This window comes from Rhineura floridana, chromosome 7, assembly GCF_030035675.1.
Source record: "Rhineura floridana isolate rRhiFlo1 chromosome 7, rRhiFlo1.hap2, whole genome shotgun sequence".
In the NCBI taxonomy this organism is placed as follows: domain Eukaryota; kingdom Metazoa; phylum Chordata; class Lepidosauria; order Squamata; family Rhineuridae; genus Rhineura; species Rhineura floridana.
Window position 1 is genome coordinate 74,488,063 of NC_084486.1, and position 26,703 is coordinate 74,514,765.

Consider the following 26,703-nt stretch of genomic DNA (forward strand, 5'->3'; position numbering starts at 1 on the left):
AATAAACAGCCACCACTATAGGGAAGAATTCCAGAAAGGTTACACTCCGTCCCTGGCAATTACCGCCATAACTAAAACAGATTGAAGATTGTAGGCCATGAAGGCCAGCCGGGAGTTGGAGGCCATGAAGGCCAGCTGAGAATTCGAGTATGGGATTGTGAAACCAACAGGGGAAAACACCATAACACAGACAAACCTCCCCTTAAACCGGGTAGCCTGCAAACAGAGTTTGTAGTACCTTGAGTCTAACTTGAGTCTAACCTGAGCAGCTTATGCTGGTGGCTTCTTCTAACCCCTTTGAAGGCCTCTTGCCTCTTATCTCACTGTTGCACATATCCTTCTGCAAAGGGAAGGAAATCATTTATGAGTAAGTGCACCTTACAAACTACTATGTTGTTGCAGCTAACCCAGTTACCCCAACACACAGAGACTGAGGATATGCTGCTGTCACCAATAGTTGGACCCACTGCAGTTTTTTCCTAGTGGGTTTCCAAAGCACCAATCAGAATAGGTGTTCAAATTGCAAAATGTGCATGCTATATTGATTTCAAGTAACTGATATCTTACATATTAAAATAGACATGTCAATGTAAAAGTTGCATGCTATATATGACTTCAGGTAAATGATATCAGAAATGTTGTTGTAAAATCATAAAGAAAGAATGAAGAGTCTGCCTGAATCTTAAAAGGCAGCTTCCGTGTCACAATAGTCTAAGATCCTGTCAAGACCACCCCCTGTTTTAGTAAGGTCTAAAATCCTAGAAATGAGGATAAGAGCCTAATAAGTAGCCTGTCTTTCCTCTTTATTCCTATCCACCCATCAAGCCACATTATCATCTGCTAGACCTTCAATTCCCTGCAGAAGTTTACATATTCCTCTTTGAATATAACATATGCCATATGCTTTGTTGTTGATATGAGACCAAATTCAAATAAATGCAACTTCTATCTCATAGTTAACAAGGAATGTGTAACTGACACGTGGAAAAGGATCACTGACATCTAAGTTATGGTGATGTAGACGTTTTCTAGCAAATCCTGTCATCTCTGCACAGCATTAGTATCCAAATCTGAAGACCGAAAGGCCCCAAAGGCTCACCCGACCCTACAAAGGCCACATGTAATATAATAACAATAAAATTAGCTACCTCAACCTAATATATTCCTGGGCCTAGCAGGAAGTCAGAAGCCTAACCAAAGAGCTCTGCACCCCCCAAAGCAGCCACCATGTAATAAAATTAATAGAATAAAGTATCTTGAACTTAATATAGGCCCAAGTCATGCAAAGGACATAAGCCTAACCAAAGAACCCTGCACAATGGCCAAGAGAGGCTGCCAATGTGTCAACCACATCCTTCACAGTCTTGCGCCCCCTACCTAGGCTGAACTCACACCCAGCCTTGGCAACCAAAGGGGGAGGGGAATAGGGCCTGTTGAGGCTCAAAAGGCTTGTGCGGCCTCCTCTCTCATAATTAGTTCTAAGCCTGCAGCCCACGGCTATTGGGAAGATTTGAACCCTGATCTCCCGTGTTGCAGTCCAAACCTCAACCACTACACCAAAACCTATCCCAGGCGTATGGGTGGGGTAATTTAAAAATGCCCAAAGGCCTGCATTTTATGAGGGGACCTCTCACACACACACCATTTCCTTTCTTGGGTGGCATTATTGCTTTAAATCCACCCCGACTTATCATTATCATTATATTATTATTATTATTATTATTATTAATTATTATTATTATTATTAATATTAATATTATACCCCATGACTGTATGTGTGATTCCCTTATTCCCAGTCATTGGCTTATAATTATAATTATGAAATAATAATTATTAGAAATGCTGTGTGGTGATTTAGCTCACAAGAATAAATACACAAACAGTATCAGTGTCAAACAATGCAATACCAATATTATTATTAAAGTAAAGACACTGCTTAATGTATAAAACCCCTAATCATAAGCCATGCAGCACCTATAATTTATTTATATTCAATAGAATCTAATCATGTAATTCAGATTATAATTGTGTTGAGTTCTTGTTTAACTGGCTGCCAAGGCAGCCTTGAGGTGGTGCTGCTGGAGAGTACAGGCGTCTCCCTCCCCCACCAGCCATGTGTGTGTGTGCCAGCCACGTTTGGCTGAGTAGGCCCCTTTAACAAGGCCCACTCCAGCCGCAGCCGCTCCTCCAGGCACGCGACCACCCTGCCTGCAGCCCACACCCCTAATGGGGAAATAAGGAGGCCAACATCGGCCCGCAAAAGGCTCCTTGCACCGCAAAAAACTGCTGTTCTGCAGCTCCGTCTCCCAGCTGCTCTGTCCCTCGCCGTCCATATAAGGCAATAAATGTGCTGCTTAACTGGGAGGCAGGTAACCCACAAGTGGCGCTAAAAGAGAGCCCCTGTGTCTCCCTTCCTTACTCGCTAGGGTGGGGAGTATTGGTGGGTGGGTGCACACTGTATTAGGCCGGGTAGGCCCCGTTACCAAGGCCCACCTTGGCCGCAGGCGCTCCTATGGAATGCAAACACCCTTGCCTGCAACCAGAACTAATTGTATGGGGTCTAAATCAGCCCAAAAATAAGGCAAAATGCCGTGAATCGCACGCCTAAAATGGCGTCGACCATGCGGCCTATACAAAATGGCTGCCGTAGCAGAGTAGCAGCCTCCACCAAACTGCCTGTCCCTTGACCCAGTCGCAAAATGGCCGCCGCCGCCACCGCTCATCTCCTCGCTCCGTCTGATCCCCCATCATTCTCAACGTCGCTTGAGCAAGGAGGAGGTTGGAAGGGGCGGCTGGGCTTAAATAGGCCCATTAAGCCCCGCCCCTTCACGCTGTGCATCGCACGTGCGTAATAGCCGCGACGCGCGACTCTGCCCCAACGAGATATGGAGGCAGCAGCTTCACTCCTGGCTGCAACTAGGCCCCACCCACCAGCTGCGCAGTAAGTGAGGCCCCATATTTGAGAACAACTCATGTCATATAATGTTGGTTCTCAGGAGCTGTGGGCAGCTTAATTAAACCTCTCATAAGCATCTGTATTTGTGAGTCTTTATCCAGAAAAGGCAAAAAGAATAGTCAGATGCTCCATTGTAACTTGGCTTGCCTTCTTAATAACTACCAAGGGAAAATAATTATATTCACTCAAATAATCAAGTATTATTGCAATTCACCTTGCAGTGGAAAAGCCCATGTTGGATACATTTTTATACCCCTGTATAAAAGGGTATAATGATGGAAGGAGTGATGGAAGAATCTATCAATTTTGGTCCTCTCAGTTTCTCATTTTTTCCAAACTTAAATTCAGTTCTCCACATTTCTGCAGCAATCTCCCACCCCTCACCTAGCCACTCAGATATTATGACAAGTCTGAAGAGGAATGGGAAGTAGGTATGTCTTGGAACTAGGGGTGGGCCAGAATTTTGCTAAAATTGAACTTGGCACTGGACTTTTCAATTGTTTGCAGACCAATCCTGAATGCTGTGAGCTTCTGCAGTTTTCCCCAACCCTGGAGTTTTGGTAAGGAAACTGACCATGTTGGGTTTTTGCTTTGCTAATGTGAAACTGACTTTATCAAAATGGTAAAAGCAGAAGATAGCAGAAAACAAAGCAACACACAATGGAACTGCCTGCCAGTTTGACAGAATGTGATTGAACTGGCACCAACAAGCAGATCCCATCCCTAACTGGAACAGAGATGGGTGAGCAGCCTTGTGCTTGCCCTGATAATGAACTGGGGTTCTTTGGATGAAAAAGGAGAGGAAGATAGGGAGTTGAGTGTTAGGTTGATTGCATGGGAGTGGGGGGCTATGGAGAACAGACAAGGAAGATTCTAGGACTGAATACTGTTCTTTTCTCTGTCCTGCACCTCCCCCCTCAATTCCTTGATGGATCATATGTGTGTGCATGCATGCATGTCAAAGAAGGTGAATGCGTGCCTTCGAGAGGGTGCCAATTGTATGAGAGTTGTGTGCATGCACACACACATTCATGCACTCTTGCCCCCCTTAACCACTGTTGTATTCAAGAGATCCTATTCTTTACTTTCTTCATGCACAAAACCTATTTATTTATTATTATTATTTGATTTATTTGATTTATAAATAAATAAAATAAATAAAACCTAAGGCTGTAATCCTGTGCACGCTTACCTGGAATTGCTCTTCATGTAGATAGGCCATAATTATTCAAGAATCTTGAGGTTTCTAACCTAAATATTGGAGGCATCGAATATAAAATTACAGAAAATTGTCTATACTTGCTAAAAAAAGCTGCTGTATGCAAAATAAAGCAATTAGCTAGGTTATTACATCTTTTCTCACTTCCTCACTGAGCTTGCTGAAAGAGACAACATATCCCGCAACAGCACTTTATTGCAACCACATGTCAAAAAAGCTAATATTGCCTTTAGCAGCATATGCATTAAAATATGGTTGTTGATATGCTAAGTTATTTTTTTAAATAGATCTTGTTAAACATGTTTGCTTCAGAGACCTCAAGCTATCTATCACCAGAGTGATTTTCCTTCTTTCTTTTTTAGGCTTAGTGAGGTGAAATACCTTTCCCCTGTAGACTTCCCCTACAAATTGCTTTTCAATAATCCAAGCGTAGCCATGAGGATAGCCTGCTCACAGCCCTCTTCTGCATGACAATAGGAGCTCACAAATGTGTCACCTGCAATTATAACTCCAGCCTTGACATGAGATGGAACTAAATATATGGTAAGTCAGCCTAATTAGTGACAGAGCTGAACTGTATCAGGGATAAGTCTTCTCCAGCAGCCTAAAATGAGAGAACAACCAAGAAAAAGTAGAGAACTAACTATTATTTGTGAGGAAATAGAAGATGGTAAGAAAATGCCAAACTGATACTCAGTTTCACTGCAAACCAGAGGGAAGGAAATCAGACAGGCTTTGCCCCTTCACGTTTACTGCAAGGAATCCTCTTTCTGTCATGAACTGCAGCTGCCCGAACAAGTCTGTGTGCAACTACATGTTGCTGAGGTCATGTCTTTACAGATACAAAACTATTGCAGCATCTAGTTTCAAACACTAAGATGTGTAACAAGACATCTTCCTAATTCATTGTCAGTAAATGACATTCAGTTTATATGTCATATGAAAAGGAACAAAATAGGTCAATTTGTATCTTGTGGTCAGTTTCTCTGCTTCCATCTAGCCTGCTAGATTCTACCTAGAACAGGTTCTTCGAGCATATAATAGTTGCACAAAATATTCACAAATGCAGCTTGTTCATCAGAAGGCTGCAGTGGTGGGGCAATCTGCACCGTAAAGAATCCTATCTATTCAACAAATGTATTCATATTTTATTGGTTTATTTAATGGCATTTATGTCCTGGCTTTTTCAAGAGAGCATATGTAGCTCTCCATTTTATCGTCACAACAAACCTGTTAGGTTGACAGGTATTACTGAGGACAGCCTTGCTCCCATTTTAGTAGTTCTTTAAGCACCTGGACTCTAAAAGTCCATTTTGTCCAGAGAGGTGAACTAAGAAAAGACTTAGTGAGACTAGGACAGAGCTTTATCATTTTCACTAGAAGTGACTCTTGTCAATTATGCATAGAGGTGTGAGAACTCTGGAAAATGCAAATGTCTTCCTCACTGCTGAGTCCCTAATGTAATCAATTAAGGCATCTGAGTAATAGCCACTCTTTTGGCCATCTCAGAGCCCTGATGGAGAAAACGTCATGCTTGAAGCACTGGGAAGCAACTGGTAAAAACATTAGCTTCCATCAAAGTTAGGAACATATACCCTAATTAGGTTTACAGAGAAATAACGATGAAACTAAAAGCCTCCAATACCATATGAGACAGTGAAATCCTAGAAAGGCAAAAGCATAGCAGCACATTTTAAAAACATCTTAAAAATCAGGGAAAAGATCCAGTAGCCAGGCTATCAGGTACCTGCAAGGTGAGGTATGGTGTGCAGCCATCCAGACCCTATTCCTCCAACCATATCCCCTGCACAGCTCACCATGCATCTATTCCCAACCAGTTTCACAACCCAAATCATTCACACTACATAAACATCACACTACATAAATGCAAATCATACTTACTCACTACTCATCCAATATCACTCATCCTATTCTACTCCCAAACACCTGCAAAGATACAAAAATGCACTATCCATTCAATCATTCCAGCATCTTCCTTTCAATCACTAAACTGGTATCACCAATTGCTCCACCCACTCTACTAAAATGCACTGCAAAACCACCATAAGACTCCGAAGCTACTCACTGACAGAACCATATGAATTATCAAAACAAATCCCTGTTCTTCAATCACACAAATGTATTGACCTAGACAGCAAACCAACACTCATCCAGGTTGCTAACTTCCACTCCAGACTTTCATTCAAGGATGGGTGGATCTGCACACAACTTTCCTGATATTTATTTCTCTCACCAAGCAGTGGCCTCAGACAATTTGAACACACACAAGAGGCACACCATAGAAAAATAGTAACCCAGCTTGAAGGGTGGAGGGGTTTTTCAACCTTGCCATAACCTCAAAGGCACAGCCAAAAGGGGAGACTCCTGTGTGGTATGACCTGCCCTGCCCAGTGGTGCTGGTTTTGTAGCTCTCTGGTAAGATGTTGATTATCAACTGCAGCTAGTTCTACTCACTTCCTCCACTGCTCTGTCCTAACAAGATGACACCAAGGGCCAGTTAGGCTATCAGGGAATGGGGAAGAATGGTTTTCTTATTTCTCTTCCCATGCCCCCTTTTCCTTACCACTTGGTCTGGCAATCTCACAGTCAGTGTTTCTCTCTTGGGCTCACATAGAACCTCTTTTGCATCCAGCACAGTGAAAAAACTTGGGTCTTACTAGTAATGGAAATGCAGCTTCTTCTACTTTTGATGTAGGAACTCACCCCTCACATAACCAAATATCTAAGAAAGGACACTAAACTATAAACCATGCTTAGTTCTCTGGAAGCTCAGCTTGGGTTAGTTAGCTCACTCACCTTCCTTCACTTTTCCCAGATCTCCATACCACCCTCTCTTTTCTTTATTTTGTACTTGTTCTAGTCAGGGCTCCAGGAGAACACAGCCTCCCTCCAAGCCTCTGCTCAAGAGAAGCCTCACAATGCATGAAGCAAAGAGGATCTGCAAGTGTTTTGTTGCCCTCAGTTTGCCAACTGAAGTTTTGCAAAGACTAAAACCCCTGCAATGTTGATTAGACGTGTAATGCGGCCTCCTATAATGTGTTATGTTATACTTATAGTGTGGAAATAGTTTTTGTGTTGTTGTAATGTTTGCTATTTGTTATTTTTTCTATTATGGTTATATTATTTTGCTTGAAATTGTTTTGTAATTGTTTGCTTTTGTTGCAAGCTATTTCAATTATTGTGTTCTTGCTTCCTTTTTGTAAGTCGCTTTGAGTTCTATTGTTGAAAAAAAAGCGACTAATAAATACTAGTAATAAATAAATAAATAAAATAATAATATCACTCGGTGAGCTTCATGGCTGAATGGAAATTTGAAACAATCCTGGTCTGGCACACTAACCACTAGTATACAATAATCTATGATACAATTTTATTATACTATTACACAGTCAAAGGCAGTCATATGCTAATTCTAGTGACTCAAATTCAACAATTCATTGGATCTCCCAGCCGTTCTAACTTCTCCAAACTCTGCACAATCCATCAAACATATTACTCCCAACACTGGAGGTAGGCAAATCAGTTTTGCCAGAAATTGGATCAAACTGCTCAGCACTTTTCTGGTTGATTGACTCAGCAAAGCTGGAGAACTTGTAATACATACATTAAGTGCCTGCCCTGCTATAACAGCCCTTCGAACCTTGTTAAATCAATTGTACAGTCATTCCCAATGTATCAGTCTAAACCAAAACATTTGTTCTGTAGAATATGCAAAGGTTGGGCAGTATGTAAGGAGCCTTTATTTAAGGAGCCTGAGGAAGATAGCCTAGCACATTCAAAGTTAAATTTTAAAAGCATCATTTCAAATTGGAATACTGAAATTTTGCCAAATTTAAGCTTAATTTTAATTTGTCCTGTATGAGTAGTTAATGCTAAGAGGATTGTTCTCTCAAAGCAAGCTGATCGTCCTTGTATAATCAAAGTGGTGTTGTTTTTTCATTCAGTCTAAATATAGATCAAGTTTAAAAATCAGTTTAGAGACTGTCTTAGATGAGATGAAACAATTTGTTGGTGCTAGCCCAGGAAACCAACCTCATTCAGGGTCTAGAATCTTTTCAAATTATTTTTAATGGGTGGAATTATGACACTGAAAGTAGTAGGAAATCAGGGCAGCAGGGGGTCCATTTGGGAGGGGACAGATCCAGCCCTGCAATTTACTGGGGAGATGCATTGTCTTTGCCTCCAGTTGTTTTTCTTGGACGTTGCATAGGTAAGAAGACAGAAGAGGGAAAGCTCCTTTGCTGTAAAGGTGCTGACACATAATTAAGATAGCACAAGGAAATTGTTTGGTGCTTGTTCGAAATGATCCATTCCCATTCACAATGAGAGCTAATGAACTAAAACTGAAAGCATCAGCATACGATTTTGACAAATGTGGTGTTTTCCTATTGAGAGAGTGGGAAATGATTATAAATGGCCAGCTGGGCTTGTTTTCAGGCATGGACACTTCGGGAACAGTGGCATTATGGCCTCTGCTGGCTCTTGGCTATATAAATTATTTCACACTTCTGCTTCCGAATCAACTGGGTGTTTCCTCCACTTAAATGCTGTTGAAATAGAATCTCTCCCACTCCAGAGTCAAGGCATGTTCTCTGCACTTCAGGGGGGCTTTTGAAAATGGCTGGGTCTTGTGTTTGAAAGCAAAGGGTCATTGAGAATTTTAAATACATTTCACTACTGTTCAAACCTTCATTTTATCCTTGTAGTGATTCTTTAAAAGTCTGGGCAGTCTAAAATGAGATGAAGAGTTGAAATGCATACCTAAATGATCATATCTAAATGATATTTCAATGATCTGAGTAGGACATGATATGGACTAATATGAGAAAATATTGCAAAATATAATGATTAAGAAAAGAACATTTAAGTGAATTTCCCACTCCGCACTTATAGCAATGCCTGGGACAGCAGGGCTTGTTTGTGGCCAGGGTTGGAAGTCCCAGCCGCCACGTTAGGAAGGAGGGTGATGTTGCCATGGCCAGTGCTTGCATGCCATGTGTGGTCACAGAGAAGGTGGGGCAATGGAGCTGGCTTAAGCTCGCGCTGCCCACGATCCTCACTCATTGGCTCACAGCAGCCAAAGGAGATAATCGTAGGTGAGCTTAACGGCTGCAGGCCTTCCTCGATTTCTTTGACAGTCTGGCGATCAGCTGTTAGGCGGCCCACCGATCAGCTGTTTTTTCAGGGTGGTGTCCAGCCCCTACCTGGATCAGCTGGGCAGCGGTCCACCCCCCCCTTTGAAGATCAGCGGCTCGCTTAGTGGCTGTGGGCTGCGGCCCGACGATCAGCTGTTTTTTGGAATGGTGGTTGGGGCAGTTTCCCCCCACGGCTGTCCATGGCATGACTGGCTGCCCAATAGCCCCACCTACTGATCAGCGGCTTGCTTAGCGGCTGTGGGCTGCAGCCCGCCAATCAGCTGTTTTGGGGGGCGGTGGCTGGGGCGGCTCCCCCCCTCGTAGCTATCAGTGGTGTGACTGGCTGATAGCCATGCCTGCCTCACGGTGCATTTTGTACAATGCACCAACAGGGCTTTTGATGTGGCTGCATCGGGCCTACAGGGGTCATTTTGCATTTCGGTGCCATTTTGTTTTTTATTTTTGTGCCATTTTAGGTGGTTGTATTTAGTGGAGGGGCGTCTCGCACAAGGCACCAACAGACCTTTTGATGCAGATGCAGCAGGCCTATAGGGGCCATTTTGCATTTTGGCACCATTTTGTTTTTATTTTTGTGCCATTTTAGGTGGTTGTACTCGGTGGAGGGGCAGTCTGAGACAAGTGGGTGGGCCACTTTGGGCTTTTGCACAGTAGGCCAGGGGTAGTCAGTAGGACCCATCTGGGGGGGGACAATGCCCTTTAAGCCCCCTTATTTTTTTAACATATCTAACCAGACATGCCTCCTAAAAAGGGGTTGGGGGCCTAAGGGTAAAGGCAGGGGCCCTAGCCCACCCAATGCCCTCCTCCAGCTGCTACATCTGAGGAGGTTGCGGAGCAGCCATTGCCTGCATTCCTAACCCTTAAGAAAAGTCTTAATGTACAGGCCAGGGTGGTATCAAGGCCTCTGGCCAGTCAGCCAACTAGGTAGGCCAAAGCAGGGAAGAAAGATGTCAATCAAGGGGCTAACCAAAGTGCTTTGGCCTTAATTTTAGCCCGGCTGGATGCGCTGGAAGCAAGACCTAGCAGAGTTACTCCGGCTCCAGTGAAGGGTGAGGCAAGTGTTTAGCCAACTTCAGGGCAATGTCCTACAGTGGAGCCTGCCTCAACAGTCTTGCCAGGTGAGCCTACCTATTCAGCTCAGCAGTGGGACTGGCCTGGGTGGGGGCTTTCACCTTGGGGGCTCCTGTACAGGGCCATGAGCCATGCTTGGCCTTTTTCACCCCTGGCAGTGATGGAGGCAGGGTCCCAGCAAGGAGTTACACAGGGAGCTGGGGGTGTTGCACAATGCCAACATCCACTTACAGCTGCGCGAGAGCAAGTGTAGCAACCACAAGCAGTGGGTCAGCCCGCTTCTGTGAGTGAAGCTCTTTCCACTGTTATCGACCAGTCCTTGTCTTCAGCCAGTTCCACAGCTATGGAGGACCTGTTAAGTTGCTGAGAATGCCATTCCCTTTGGGGAGACTTCGGTGTTGCTGGGCTTTCTTCTTCTCCCTACAACAAAGGATAAAATGTGATGGGGGGAATATGTAGATTTGTTTTCCCTCCTATATTGGGAGCCTCCCAAAAAGGAAAAGGAAAAGGGAGAGGATAAGGAGTATGATCGGCCCAAACGCAAAAAGGTGGACAGGACTTGGGGCAATTGGTTGCCTGCCTACCTGACATATGCAGGGGTTATTTTGCAGAAGCAGCCCCGGAGGGGGCCACTCCTCTTAAATATTTGGACATCATATACAGGGGCTACACGGAGTTTACAGGATCCATGTGGCTGTTGTATGATGAGGTCTTTCGTATGATATGGCACTACCTTGGGATAAGAAGGAACCAGACTTGTGGCTCCAGTTTATGGTGTCTGCTCAGCCTGTGACAGGGGACACGAGTGACAGCAGGCACCTTTTGATTTGGCAACCAGTAGTACATCCTTCCTGCACTGTTGTGGGGGAGGGGTTTCAACACCGCCTGCTGTGTTGGGAGTTCAGCTCCAGGGGTTTCTGTGCACAGAATCCATGCTGTTTTAAGCATGAGTGTTCCATCTGGGGAGGATCTCACTGTGGCACCAGCTGCCCTTGTGGCCGGCCCTTTAAGGGAAGGGCTAGGGAGTCCCATGGTGGTAAGAAGCAGCCTGCTGCAGGGCCCCTCCTCAATTAAATGGCACACTCTTAAAGCACTGGTGGCAAGGTATCCGTCTGCTAAGGACTCTAAGTTTCTGTTACAAGGTTTTTCGTTTGGTTTTTGGAACTCTTATTTAGGCCTGCGGATAGCCTTCATGCCCCTCAATCTCTAGTCGGTTGCGGGGCTGGAAGGCGTGGTTAAGGAAAAGATTAATAAGGAGATTCAAGCTGGCTGGGTTCTGGGTCCTTTCCCACCCCCCTCTACCTCATCTCTGTGGATCTCACCCCGGATATAGTTCCTAAGAAGGCAGCCAGCAAATTTTGCCTCATTCATCACCTTTCTTCTCCCTGGGGTAGGTTGATTAATGATTTTATTCCAGGGGAGTTATGCATGGTTCGCTACACCTCTTTGGATTCTGCTGTGCACATGGTGTGCTGTTGCGGTGTAGGTGCCCTTATGGGGAAATGTGACATTAAGTCGGCCTTCAGTCTCCTGCTGGTCCATCCAGAGGATTTTGAGCTGCTAGGCTTTTCCTTCACAGGTCAATTTTATGTTGACCGTGCATTGCCAATGGGATGTTTGATTTCTTGCTCAGTGTTTGAGCGTTTCAGTTCCTTTTTGGAATGGGCTATCAGGAAGCTAACCCGGCTGGATTCTGTATTACATTATTTGGATGATTTTTTTATTTGCAGGCCATAGGGATTCAGGCCAGTGCCATTATTTGATGTCCCAATTTTACAAGCCTTCAGAGGAGTTGGGTGTCCCATTGGCCACCGAGAAAACCAAGGGGCCATCAACGGTACTTACCTTTCTGGGCACTGAGATTGACTCGGGGGCTCAGTGTTGTCGGCTCCTCGGGGCCAAGCTCAGTGTACTGCAAGAGAGGATAGGGGCAGTGGCTCAGTCCAGGAAAGTTTCCCTTTCCACCCTCCAGGAGCTGGCCGGGCATTTACATTTTGCATGCAGGGTCACTGCACCTGGGAGGGCATTCCTGAGGTGCATGTATGATGGTATGGCTGGGCTTTCATGGCCTCACCATAGAGTTCAGGTCACGGATGCCTTGTGCTCCAATTTGGCTGTGTAGACATCCTTCAGGGATTCAATGGAGTGTCTTTTTGGCAGGAAGATCGCTTTCTGGAGGCTGAGTCACAGGTCCATTTGGATGCGTCTGGGTCTCTCGGCTTTGAGATGATTTTTGGTGCTTCTTTGTGTTAGGGCAGCTAGCCAGAGGCATGGGTTTGGGAAGGGTTAACTATGGACTTAACCTTCCTTGAATTTTTTCCTATTGTGGAGGCAGAGCAATTGTGGGCTGTTAGGCTACAGAATGCTAGCATTCATTTCTGGTGTGATAATATGGCTACTGTTCAAGTTATCAACTCCCTTACATCCAAGAATCCCAACGTTATGTGCTTGGTTTGGGTGTTTGTCCTCCAGTGTCTCTTTTTCAATATTTTCTTTCGGGCCCAACATGTTCCTGGCATTGATAATAGATGCTCTGTTGTGGAACCAGATGGAGAGGTTTCGTCAGCTGGCACCGTTTGCCAGGGCTCAGCTGGATGTCGTCCCACCCCCACTTTGGGAGATTGAAGAGCAGAGTTGGAGAAGGATATGAGTCTATCTCTCGCCCCCAGCATGCTTGCCAATGATAACAGAGCAGGTAGGGAACTTCATGACTTTAGAGCCATCATGTATCATTTACTGGAATTCTTCCTGGAAGGCAGACAACGGGGTCTTTCGGTTTTTCGGTTAGAACCCTACAGGGTAAGTTGGCTGGTCTTTCCTTTCTCGCTAAAGCCCGGGGTTCAAGGGATTCCTCGGAGGATTTCTGAGTGCTCAGAGGCACATGTTACCAAATTCTTCCAAGCTACACAGGAAGTGGATTGGACTGTGAAATACCAACCCAAATTGACAAATTTGTAGGGCAGTACATCTCGGAGAAGAGGTCAGGTCTCCTGCTCCCCTGGTGCATTCACTATAACTGCCCAATTTCCCTGCTTTTTAAAGTTGGATAGAAATATCTGTTGACTATAGGTACATTCTTAAACCACAAGGTTTTTTGCCTGTTAGTGAATTTCTCTACTTTTTAATCCAGGAAGTAAGAAATGGGATCCTGTGCAAGTTTGCTGAGAATGGATTGATCATTTGCATGATTATTGAGTTCAGTGGGATTTACTCCCCTGCAATCATGCTTAGGGTAGGTGAAACTGACCACAGGGGAGGGGAGGGGAGGAGGAGGAGAGAGGGGAGGAAGGGTAGAGTGAAGGAGAGGGATGGGAGCAGGAAGGAGGGGAGGTGAAGGGGAGGACAGGTTTGATCATTTGCATGTTTATTGAGTTCAGTGGGGTTTACTCCTGTGCAATCATGCTTAGGATAGGTAAAACTGACCGGGGGGAGGGAGGGATAGCTTGAGTGGGCAGGGAAGGAGGAAGGAGGAAGAGGGGAGAAGGGAGTGAAAAGGGGAAGGAGGGGAAAGCTAGGTCTGATCATTTGCATGCTTATGGAGTTCAGTGGGATTTACTCCCATGCAATCATGCTTAGGATAGGTAAAACTGACCATGGTGGAGGAGAAGGGGAAGGGGAGAGTAGAGGGAAGGAGGAAGGAGGGAGAGGGGAGCAGAAGGAGGGGAGGGGGAAGGAGGGGAGGGGGAAGGAGGGGATTGGAAAGTGGGAAGAAAGGAGGGGATTGGAAGGAGAGGTGTGAAAGAAGGGGAGGGGAGGGGAGGGGCAAAAGGGAGGTGATGGGAGGGAGGAGGAGGGGACGGCAGGTCTGATCATTTGCATGCTTAGTGAGTTCAATGGGATTTACTCCTGTGCAATCATGCTTAGGATAGGTAAAACTGACCATGGGGGAGGGGGAGGAAGAGAGGGGAGGGAAGGGGAAGGAAGGGGGAGGGAAGGGACAAGAGGGATGGGATTGGAGGCAGGAGGAGGAGAGGGCAGGTATGATCATTTGCATGCATTTTGAGTTCTGTGGGATTTACTCCGTGCAAGCATGCTTGAAATGGAAATGGACCACCTTCAAGTCGATTCCAACTAATGGCAGCCCTGCGAATAGGGTTATCATGGTAAGCGGTATTCAGATATGGTTTTACCATTGCCTTCCTCCAAGGCTGAGAGGCAGCGTTTGGCCCAAGGTCACCCAGTGTGCTTCATGGCTGTGTGGGGATTCAAACCCTGGTCTCCAGGTCATAGTCCAACACTTTAACCACTACACCACACTGGCTCTCTACAATCATGCTTAGGATAGAGGGACAGGAGGGAGGGGTGGGGAAGGGGAGGGAGGAGATTGGATAGATGAGCACTGGGCAGAGGGAAAGTCCCTTTCCTTTCCAAAACAGTATCATTCTTTTTCAGTGTTTTCCCCACCTTTTTATTCTACAGCAGGTACATGTAACCTCCCACCCAAATTTAAACCAAATCTGTCCCTGGCCACATCCACACCAGGCCTTTATTTCACTTTAGAAAGTCATGGCTTCTCCCAAAGAATCCTGAGAAGTGTAGTTAATGAAGGGTGCTGAGAGTTGCTAGGAGATGCCCTGTTCCCCTCACAGAGCTTCAGTCAGATCGTCTGACTCTTAAACCACTCTGGCCACTGGAGCTCTGTCAGAGGAATAAGAGTCTCCTCAAAGCACCCTTCACAAACTACACTTCCCAGGATTCTTTGGGGAAGCCAGGACTGTCTAAAGTGAAATAAAGGTCTGGTGTGGGTGTGGCCCCGATTAGGCAAGCCCAGCAGCTGTGAGTCTGGCTTTTAGAACACTGACAGTTGGTTCTTACTGAGCATGGCCGACATTATCATTCAGTTCAATGCAAAAAAAAATTAATTAATTAAAAATCAGCCAGACATTTTTTTAACTTTTAAACTGCAGAAGATGAAGGTCAGAGTATGGGGCAAGGTCACTAATAGGATTACTCTGTGAATATGCCTGATTTTTAATTCATTTCAACAAATTATGAGAACTCTGACAGAAAATAGTCCAAAAGGGGTCTGAGTTTTTTCTGTCTCTTTGTACACTTTGAACTCTCTATTCTTTCTGACTGTTTTGTGTATCACCATGAAAATTGAGAGAGAAAATAAGAGAGAGATTACTGAGTGCAAATAATACAGTCACAGTGCCAATGGCATTTTATCCTAGTGTATTTCCAGAATAGTATCTAAGGTTGTGGAGGTCAGGAATTCAAGGATCATCATAGTCATGAGAAGTAAAAAGTTACTGCATTGTGAGAAATCATGAGGTTTGGCCATATTTATTGCTTCCTAAACCATCTTGCTTATACAAAATATTTCCTTGTGATTTTTATATCTCTGAATGGAAAGGACAGGGGGAAAACAATGCCACAATATTGTTGTATGAAAAATCCATGAAGATTCTCCATGGAATATTTGTAAACAAAGGCCTCTCTCAGTGTTTTGAATCTTGCTATGTCTGTACCAAACTGTCAAGGACTATTTCTCAGTCATTTCACCCACCTTGAAAACAAGCATTTTGTTTTAAGTATAGTTTGGCAATTATGCAGAAAGGAGGGGGGTAGAAAGAGAATGAGACTGACCACCATTTGTTGTCCCAAGCAAGATTTAAAAAAAAAAATGGAAAATGGAAAACTGGAAAATTCAATATTGCTGTTGCCATAAAAATGGCTGCCTTCTTGCCACTCACTGGGAGGATACCATTATAATGGACAGAATTTGTAAATATACAGGAAAAGCAGTTTTCCAGAGTGGATGGACCATTCCCCTATCAGTTCAGTTCACTTGAGATACAGTGTAAAATATCCTCCCCCAAAAAGGGCAGTGAGGAAGTAGAATTATTCCATGCAATGTTACTTTAAACCTGAAATACTAGAGAAAATCTTTTTTAATATTCGTAGTTGTTCCCGCCCTTCTTTTTAAATAATGTCTTGCAAAATTGAAAAATACTAGCAGACCCAAAGAGTTGAAAGGTATCTCATGCCATCTTTTTTTGGGGGGGGGAAGGGACAGAATCAGAGATTAATGGTGCAGTCCTATGCTGGGTCTTATCAAATGTAAGCCAGTGGGGCTTGCTCCCAAGTAAAAGTGCTGATGAAATTATTCAGCCAATTTGACAAAACTGTTTCCCCTTGAATTACTGGGTCAATTGTACTAATTTTTGGTCAAATCACTGTTTTTCTACTGCACTAGAATTCTACCCATAATCTCTTCAGAGAATTCTGTGGCCTCCTTGAAATACCTGAAGCTGTTGAGTGGCTTTTTTATATATACTTAAAACTGTCAGTTGCTAGTTTTAGAGGAAATGCATGCAACAAAGACATACAGTATAACATTTGTAAACACTGTTAATGCTTAAAGCTGTGGCAGTGTATTACTACAATTGGCATTAGCATTCACACTAGCATTTATATCCCGCCTTTCCTCCAAAGAGCTCAAGATCACATGCATAGTTCCTCCTGTTTCCATTTTATCATCACAACAACGCTGTGAGGTAGAATAGGCTGAGAGATACATTGACTGGCCCAAGTTTGTCCAGTAGCTTCGTGGCCATGTGAGGATTTGAACCCTGATCTCCCAGGTCCTAGTCCAAGTGTAATACCATAATACTGTATAGTATTATACCTGCTCCACATGGATTAATTTCATCTATATCAGAGTTCCTACAAAATGTGATCTACACCATCCACAAACACTGTATTGGATGCACCTTAAAGCCTATATGCATCTAATGAATCCGTATGTGACTCATAAGATGCCATTTTCTGGAGACGGTCACAGTTATTGGTTGCACAGGACATGGAAATAGAAATCTGATCACCTATATTCTGAATGTGAAAATGTTCTTCTCTGTTACCTGGTCTTTTTACTGGCTCATAGCAGCGGTTTGCAATACTTAGCACCCAGTCTTTTCCACCTCCCAACGTATCCTTCCCTATTTGTAGATTTTGAATGCTCCTTTAATTGTGTTCTGCTTTATCCTTGCAACACTAAGATTCCCAAAGAAACTAGGGAAAAATCCAAGAGTCGAGTCTTCCCTTTCCAAATCACAAATTAGACTATATTGTCTTTTGCATTAATCACGCACACACACACAATGGGCCATACTGTTATGCCATTCTTACCGTTATGCCAATCAAACTGATAAGCTGCTTTCATAGGCTCCTTCAGTTCATCATCAAAGCTTTGGCTTGCTTTGTCACCAAACGGTCCAGATCAAATGGGCAGTTGCTATTGGCCTAGGCAGTCCTTTCACTCATCAGGATGTTCAGAGCCAGATAAACACCCTCTTAGCACTCATCAGGTTTCATGAGATGTATGCACTATTTCCTTTTCCTATCACAAAACCCTGAAAAGTACTGAGGAGAATTCCTATAGCCACATTATACACAAATTCTGAAAGGCACCTGGCAAAGACCGGAGACATTCCTAACTCTTGTGAGCATATTCTGTACACCCAACAGTTCTCAAAGAGGAACACGCAGGAGTGTAAACTGAGCTCATGGAGGTCAGCAATGGCCTTTGTTTAACCTCTCCCATATTATTTGGCTTACCCAGTCTGCCAGCCCATAACCTCTCTCATTAACGGAACTAATTGCATGAGAACAAATCAAGAGATGGCAGGAACATCTGGCTCACATACTGTACATGCCACTGTAAGGTAACCTTTCACACTCTGTCAAAAACTGAAAGCATGTCAGGAGTGCAGCTGTGTGTAGAGTTTCACACAGAGAAAGCTTCTATGGACAGACAAGAAGGAAAACAATGCCTAATATTATTTATACCCTTTAAAAAAAAAAAAGCAAGCAAGTAAGCTAGAAAGCACTACTTTTAACTGAAAGGTTGCTGCCTTTTTGTGGACAATGGCTCAGGGCCTTTAACAGTTATGAATCAGACAACAATTAACAATGAAGTTTTAACTTGCCAGGAGCATTAAGGATGGGGAAACTTCACTTGTTGGTTTCTGTCCAACAGCCCTATTTCACTATATATTCTGAAACTTAATTGGAATAGTCCAAAATACTGTCCAGTCCAACACTCCATACTAATAACATATCTGCACAGCTAGTTTCTGGAGTTCACCAAGTTTTATGGTTCTTTGGATATAAAACAAAACACCAGACTTTTAGTGGTTTGATAATAGCTTCAAAGCTGCGTTATTTTGTGGTCTAGAATGCCTATTTGCTTTCTGATTCATGAGTACATCCCTCACTGGTAAAGCTTTTCACAGATAAAAATAGGGACACTCCTGTGCATGAATGAACTACTTCTGTTGCAGTTTTCACTGTTTTATAAGTAGGATGGAGTGAATCCACTAGCAATGGTCTCTGTTTCTGTAATAATTGAATTTGCTATCAGATTAATTATTATTTCTGATATTCTCTATTTTTGCAGAAAGAATTTTGTAGTAGCAACTCTCCACTCCTGGTTTCTGATTCATTCTTCTTTTTTTCTGATTTTTTTAAAAAAATTCGCGTTGAAATCATTGTAGTGTGAGTGATACTTTTATTGATCTACTTTCTATGTGAGCTCTTCAAACGTGTATTCCCTTTCACTGATGTCAATGAAATGTTGTTTGTAACTGTCTGGCAGAAAGCAGCAGGGAGGAATGAGGTCTTGATTGTAAGCAGCGGGGGAAAGACATTGACTTGATTATCTACCTTAATCTGCTCTGCAATGCACTTGAAAAGGAATGTAAACAGGCAATCATTACAGAGTTTGGAATAAAGATCAATGCCAGTGGAGACTTGTGAATAAATAGCAATTATAATTTTGTTAATTCTCTGCAAAGCAAAACAAAAATCAAAGGAGATTGGAAAAATGAAAACATAGAGGAAAAAGGAATCAGATTGTTAACAACCACCAGGGGGCCACACTTAAAAATGAAATGTAAAAACAGAGAGGATTCCATCCCTACTCTCCACCCACCCAGAGGGGGTTCCACAGGTAGAGAAGGAACTCTCTCCTTACAAGCCTCCCTGTTGCCCGCACAGAAATTGGCTTTGCAACTTTGCCATCTGTACACAGGGGTATTATTGGCAAAATGGGGCATATCAGTGGAGGCTACGGATCCTTCATGTCCCTGATGTACCCCCAGAATGGGAGGAAATATCTTGGGAGGGGGGAGAAACACCAGCCCATAAAAGAAAAAGTCTTCGAAAACATCACACCATATTTCTCCCTGCCAGTACAGACCGTCTAGGACTTTAGATTTTTCCTGGGATTCTTCCTTTGCCACTCCCTCTGGATAGGCATTTTAGCATCTAATTTGAAATAACACTAAGGCTTTGGGGAGCAAAGTTCAGAAGGAGAAAAATCAGAAATAGCACTTAAATGAACATATTTTACATCAGTTCAGTTGCTTGCCTGAGTGACAACTTATATTTATGTGATCGACTATTATTACCACAAGGTTTTCTTTTTTAAAAAAAATTCAAGATAATACCTAGGTAGACAACTTATTTCTGATTCCCACCCCAAGATTCACTTTAGTTGCCATTACTGTGTATAGTGCTGGAAAAAAGAAAAAGAGAGAAAGAAATTTTATTTATTTAACAAAATTTATATACTGTTTGATGGTTTTTTTAAAAAACCCTCTAAGCAGTTTACAAAGAACAAAAATTATCAATAAGACATTTAAAAACAAGTAATGAAAAACATTTTAAAAACAATTAAAAGAGCAACAGACTAAAAAGATTAAACACATCTACATCTATGTTTCTGGATAGAATTGCCTAAACAACAATGTTTTAAGCAGGTGCTGAAAAGAATACAGTGAAGGTGCCTGCCTGATGTCAATAGGCAAGGAGTTCAAGAGAGCGGGTGCTGCCACACTAAATGAACAATTTCTTACAAGTGCAGAATGAGTATTTTGTGGTCGAGGGTTGAACTAATACACAGACACAGCAAGCTGGGTTGAACAAAAAGCCACGTTATTAAACTATAAACACACTCCTTAAACTAACCTGCAGAGGGAAAACATAGGTGCGGGAACTGTCTATAAGCAAGCCATTCTAATACAGCTATTGGGCGACCAGCCCTTGCTGGGGCAAGGGCAATCCATTCTGCTTACCCCTTACCCCCGCCACACCTGTAGGTGAGCAGGGGGGCCTTCCCACATCACCCCTCAGGGCCCTACAACTCCAGGTGGATGTGGTAAGTTGGCCCCAAAAGCAGCCCTTGGGCCATAAAGCCCTGACAAACAGGCTTCCAGATCCACCAACCACCTCCAAAGGTGCCTAAGGGGGCCACCTAGCTGTCCTTACCTACTTCCCTTCATGCACCTAGCCGCCACAGAAGGGGGACAAATCTCTATTTAGTCCCCCTTTACCCCACTGCTGAGAACCACGTCTTGCAGACACCTCTGCAGGTCATCCAGAAAGATGTCATTCCCTGCATCCATCAGGTAAACTCCATCAGCCCTGTAAAGTTCAGCCCACGTGTGCCGTATATTGAGGTGATATAAAGCCAACCCCCCCATGGGCCTTAAGGGCCAACTGAAGCTGCTGGTTGACCCTCTTGCATGCCCTATTGATACCCCTCGATTCCCCCAAGCAACTCCATACCCTGCAAGGGAGTATGTCTGACCATATCAGCCGAACCAGAGGCCAACATTACCTCACAGACTGCATGTCTTCACATGCCTGCAAACTGAGTGCCTTGCCCTTAAGTAAACCAATGTCATTCCTACCCAGGTGAATGACCACCACAAGCGGAACCATCCGCACCAAACCTTGTTGGAATAACATGGGTAGGAGCCCATCCCACTGCATACTCAATCGACCCAGCCACAGAACAGTGGCCCACTGTCTGAGGCCCAGCTGCGAACCAACATGAGTTTGAGGCCCCAAGGTCAGGCCAGAATATCATGCCATGGATACAGAGGAGTATGTGCATCTGCTCTGTCCCCATCCAGCAACCTAACAAAAACAACTGTGAACAGTCAGGCTCCTGGACCTCAGGTTCACCCAAGGGGCAAATGTTTCCTGTATGCCCCATAAATTCCCCTTCTGATGGCCTGCACTCGCGTTTACGAAAAACCAAGATACACTGCCATGTAGGCAACTCCAATTCTGGGGGAGCATGTCCCAAACCCCATGGGGTCCACTCCCCAGCCTTTAAGCAGGCACTGAAAATAATACTGTGAAGGTGCCTGCCTGATGTCAATAGGCAGGGAGTTCCAGAGAGTAGGTGCTGCCACACTAAAAGAATTTCTTACAAGTGCAGAATGAGTATTAACCGACACCTTTAACAGTGCCTGTTAAGACTGAGGGGAGATATGATAACACTCTTCAAGCAGTTGAAAGGTTGTCACACAGAGAGTGCCAGGATCTCTTCTCAATCATCCCAGAGTGCAGAACATGGAATAAAGGGCTCGTTACAGGGAGCCACTCCCAGCGACTTCATATAGATATTAAATAACATTGGGGATAAGGTGGTATCCTGTAGCACCCCACAGCACAACTGCCAGAGGACCAAAAGACGATCACCCAACACTACTCTTTGGACCCATTCCTGTAGGTAAGACCAGAACCACTATAACACGGTGCCTCCAATTCCCATTCCATGGAGACAGTCCAGAGGGCAGGAAATGGTGTCAAAAGCCGCCAACAGATCAAAAACCAGGAGTAAGGTTGTATTCCCTGTCCCACTCTCTGTAAAGGTCATCCATCAGGGCAATCAAGGATGTCTCAGTCCCAAGGCCAGGAGGGACTTCCGGGAAGGATTGCTTCGCTTGTGCCTGCCTCTGAGACAAGCTCTCGTCTCAGAGGAAGCTTTTTCAGTTTTAAAACCAGTCAAAAGGTTTTTTTTGACTGGTAAAAACTTTCTCCCAGGCAAGGGAGAAATGAAGAGATCATCCACAAGCTTCGTTGTGTTTGTTGGGGGACTTGAATTCATTAGGATTGCCTATGAACGAAGGACCAGCCAGCAACATTGGACGGAGCCAAGGAATTTCAAGCAAGCTCAAACTGATTAAGCGAGACATTTTTCTTTTCTTCAAAGAAAAACAGATTCTAACAGGCAAGCATTCTTCTGTCTATCCTTATCATTTGGCTTAAATTGTTGCAGTAAAGAGATTTGTTAAAAGAATCAGCAGTAAAGAATCCCTGGGTGAGTTATAACTTTTCTCTTTTATACACGGAATTAAGGCGGAAGGAAATTGAAATAGCTTATCTTTGTTTTTATTGCAAAAAGCTGGCCTGGAATTGAGAATTATAAAGATACAAATGGATGAGAGATATCTAATTTGAGGAGAAAAAAATTGATTTATATGAACTTTTGAGTATTATATGTCTGGGACTATTTTTTCTGGTCTACTTCATTTTGATGAATCTGCTTGTTCTTTATGCCACTAACTATTTGGATGCTGTGAACTAAATTTGTTTTGCATTCTTGGACACATAAGAGATAAGGCAGTTTGTGCTGTCTACATTATGATGTCATCAGGTTTGGAATATTAACTCCTTTGTTGCTGGAAAAAGAAATAAATTGCTCTTTGCTTGGGAATAGTGCTATATTGGAAATTGAAGGGTTTTTTTTTCTTCTTGGTTTTAAAAATGACAATTAAGAAAGTGGCTGAGACCCTGGAAGTAAATATGTTTCAGAAAATAATGGATGAGATTGAGATAACGAAACAAGAACTTAGACATGGCAAACAAGAGATGAAAATTGAATTTGGCAAAATGAAGCAGGAGCTGAAAGAAATAGGGGATTTTATGAGAGAGGAGGTTGATGAGATCAAACATATAACTAGACAAGCAATAGAAGAAGAAAGAAAAATTAAAGGGAAGATGCAAGTCCTGGAGATTGGAACAGATATATCAAATGTGGAACTGGAAAAAGATTTGGAGTTTATGGACCTTAGAGATAAAGATTATTGTTTGGAATTCAGCGTTGTCCCTGAAGAAATTGATGAAGATATCAGAGATAAAGCTATCAATGTTTTGAAAAAATTTCTGGACTGGAATGATGTGATGGAGCTTGAAATAGAGAAATTTTATAGAATTAATTACAGATATGTGACAATGGAAAAACTCTCAAGAGATGTGCTAGTGCATTTCGTAAAAAAGAGGAACAGAGATATGACTTTACAACAACATTTCAGTAACACATTCAGAATTGATGGCAAGGAAATATTTGTGAGGAAGGAAATTCCCATCAGACTCTTATTATATGACTATGACTATGACAGCAAGATTATTATGGATGCAAGGATGGAAGATGGAAGATGGAATTAACACTGATAATGGAAGAATGGCTATTGAAATTACTGGACCTAGCAGACTTGATGAGATGGATTAATCGACATGTTTATTTGGAGAAAAATTGATGGATATATTTCTCAAGGACTGGAAACCTCTCTTTGACTTTTTGCGGAAAGAATAAAGTGATGTTAATGAGATTTGATGATTAATTAAGATAACTACTGGAGGAAAGTGATTTTGTAATATATTAAGAGACAGGTTTGTTATATATTATAGACCTATAACTGATCTGCGACAAATCGGAAGTCAACATGTTATTTTATTGTATTAGTTATTAATTTGTTTTTGTTTTGTTTTGTTTTGTTTTTTGAAACTTTGAATAAAAAAATTAATGAAAAAAAAAGTCCCAAGGCCTGAATCAAGATTGGAATGGGATGTAAATAATCTGTGTCATCCAAGAATGCTTGCTGTTGCCCTATCACTACCTTCTCCACCACCTTCCCCAGAACAGTGGTATTTGTGACTGGTCAGTAGTTATTCCACTCAAAATAAATGTGGCTATTTCCTTAAAGTCAGGATGATTGGAAAATGGGCTTTCTCTGGTTCAGAGCTCTGAAAGAGTGGCTATCCTGACTTAATAAGGATAGTGCAAAAGTACCTGCAAAAACAGGAAGTACTTGGGACAAGTCAGTGATGAAACTTCCTCATGCTTCAAGCCCTGCAATCCCAGCTATGGTCCTGGTATCTGGGAAGGCTACTGGAGCTTGCAGAGATGTATTGTCGTTATTGGAAGATGTGTCCAATCAGCAGTAGCATAGTGGCAAATTCAGAAGGTAGTCATAACCACACCCTTCCCCCTGTTTTGCTGCTGAGTTGAGAATGAGATCCTTGTTAATGCCTTCTCCCACAACAACAGATGTCCCTAGGAGCCAAGCAGCATAAAATGTGAGAATGTTAGCTACTGAAAAGAGTCTTCTCAGTGGCTGACTCATCTCCTTTCACTGTGATTGGCTTCAAGCAGTGGGAAAGTTCAAGGAAGCATGTTAAAATATTCTTCTCAGTGACTAACACACTCCCCTTTCATGCTGATTGACTCATAGGACGCTGGAGACATAGGGACCCTGCTGGGACCCTGCTCTCAAAAATGTAAGGGGTCTAAGACCCCCGAGACCCTGGACAACTACATCCCTGCCAATCAGTGCCTAGATTCCCCAGCTTCAGCACACACAGAGATATCCAAGAGACTTCAACCTGCACTTCCCCTTCACACCAAATATCTGCAAGGTATGCTAAACCTCTTCAACATCTCTTTCACATGTTCTTGCCATCTAAATGAGATCTTAAATATTAGAGAACAGACACACCTGACTTATTCAAAGTACTTTCTTTATGAATTCCAATTCACTACTTAAAATGAACAGGAATCAACCTTAAATAAAGACAAAAGAGATCTGTTTCAGTGGGGGAATGGAGCTTTGGGGCCGTAAGGTCTGGGGATGGAAGACTATGAACTTGCTGAATTAAGTTTTCTTGCAAACTGAACCAGACCCACATAATCAGCAAGGTTCGAGTTGACAGCAGGGGAATTAAAGGACTCGTAGGGGGGAACTCAGCTGGGCTTCTCAGGGGGAAAGATTTGTAAAAAGTTTTGCTCTGAGAAAAAAAGAATTTGGGAGTGAGGGAAAGGGGGGAAACACAGTTAAGCAGTGAAAGAGACATCTGTAGGTTAACTGATCATTTTTCTTTGTCTGTCTTCTGGGCTTTCAACAAAATGAATAAGTGAATGTTTACAGTGATATGATTCTTTCCAGAGGGAGAACTGAATGAAATAGGATGCTGAAGGTCCTGGCTTAGAAGTATAATTAATAGGAATAGGTCCAGAATTAACTAGTGTAAAAAGCAATCTCTAGTATTGGCAATTTGGATACAGTAAAGAAGACGTGGCTGTGAAGGCATATGCTGTATGAAGGAGATGTGGCCATATTGAACCATAGCAACCAAATGACCCAAATGTAATGTTTAATATCCAATTCAGCTGGCCCCCAGAAACATCTCTCTTGTACCATACACTGAGGTTAAGAGGTTGCTCCAAAGTTCATAAGCAAAATTCTATGGCCTGTCTCTCTAAATTGTAGAATTCACCCAGTATTTTGCCTTCAGAGCCATTCTAATGCTTCTGAGGTGGGCAACTGGACTCCTCTGCAAATGGCACTCACACAGGCAACTTCCTTACAGCAACTTTCCTGGGGCAATTTGATCCTTAATAACTACCAAGTAAACTGCTCAGGGGCAAGTGCCAATTTGCTCTGGGGCACTAAGTTTCATGGACTGTAAACACTTAACCATTGCTATTCAGGTATTTGTCTCTGGGGCAACCTTCCTATGTGTGTGAGGCCTAAGGCATATATACCTAGCATCACAGAAAAATTGAAGTCAGTGGGTAAAAACATAGCTGACAGCTGATCTCTGAGCTGAGTTCTCTTCTCCTAAGGGCCCTAAAGCTCCCTTGTACTTGCATGTGTTTTTTGTTGTTGTTGATGATGATGAAGTGAGTTATCTACCTATACAAGGAGATGGAAAGTTAACAAAATGCTATAAGGACTCAGCACCCATTTGCTAAACCAAATATCAAAACCAGTAAGAGAATAGTGTCTAGATTTTTATTTGAATGGTTTTCCAGATAAATACACCATAGTAAGTACCCAAAATCTCTAGGTGTATGTCAACATGGAACCAGCTTAATGCAACACAGAGGAAGTGCCTTGGGGGCATGCCTGGCCTGGACTTGTGGCCCGACCTAAGAGTGTGGGTGCTTGCAAATACCCATGATCTTGGACTGCAAAGAACAGTTCCATGCTCATAGAGAGGTCCAACCTGTGGGCCCTTTCCTCAGGTGGGAGGGCTGTCATTTGAACCAAGGATCCTAAAAACTTGCAGGCCTTCATAATCCCCAGCTGCAAACAGTTCAGAAAGAGCGTAAGTCCCAATTCAAGTTGGGCCAGCTTGAAGAGGTGTTTGCCTGACTTGAATTTCAAAGTTAACCTTAAAGCCATATTTCAGATGCAAAAATT

General features: G+C 43.2%; 1 long non-coding RNA gene across 5 annotated transcripts in view; it reads right to left on the reverse strand.

The window, feature by feature from the left end:
• LOC133389054 (uncharacterized) overlaps positions 1 to 26,703 on the reverse strand; it is a 40,213-nt gene that overhangs the window by 7,821 nt on the left and 5,689 nt on the right. For 4 of the 5 annotated variants that reach the window (XR_009764015.1, XR_009764016.1, XR_009764012.1 and 1 more), the window contains exons 3-4: positions 12,266 to 12,332; positions 10,652 to 10,840 (exon numbers count right to left, since the gene is read on the reverse strand). This is a non-coding gene — a long non-coding RNA (uncharacterized LOC133389054). Of the gene's footprint in view, positions 1 to 7,552; positions 10,841 to 12,265; positions 12,333 to 26,703 lie in introns of those variants that run through there. The other variant, XR_009764014.1, reaches the window with a different exon arrangement.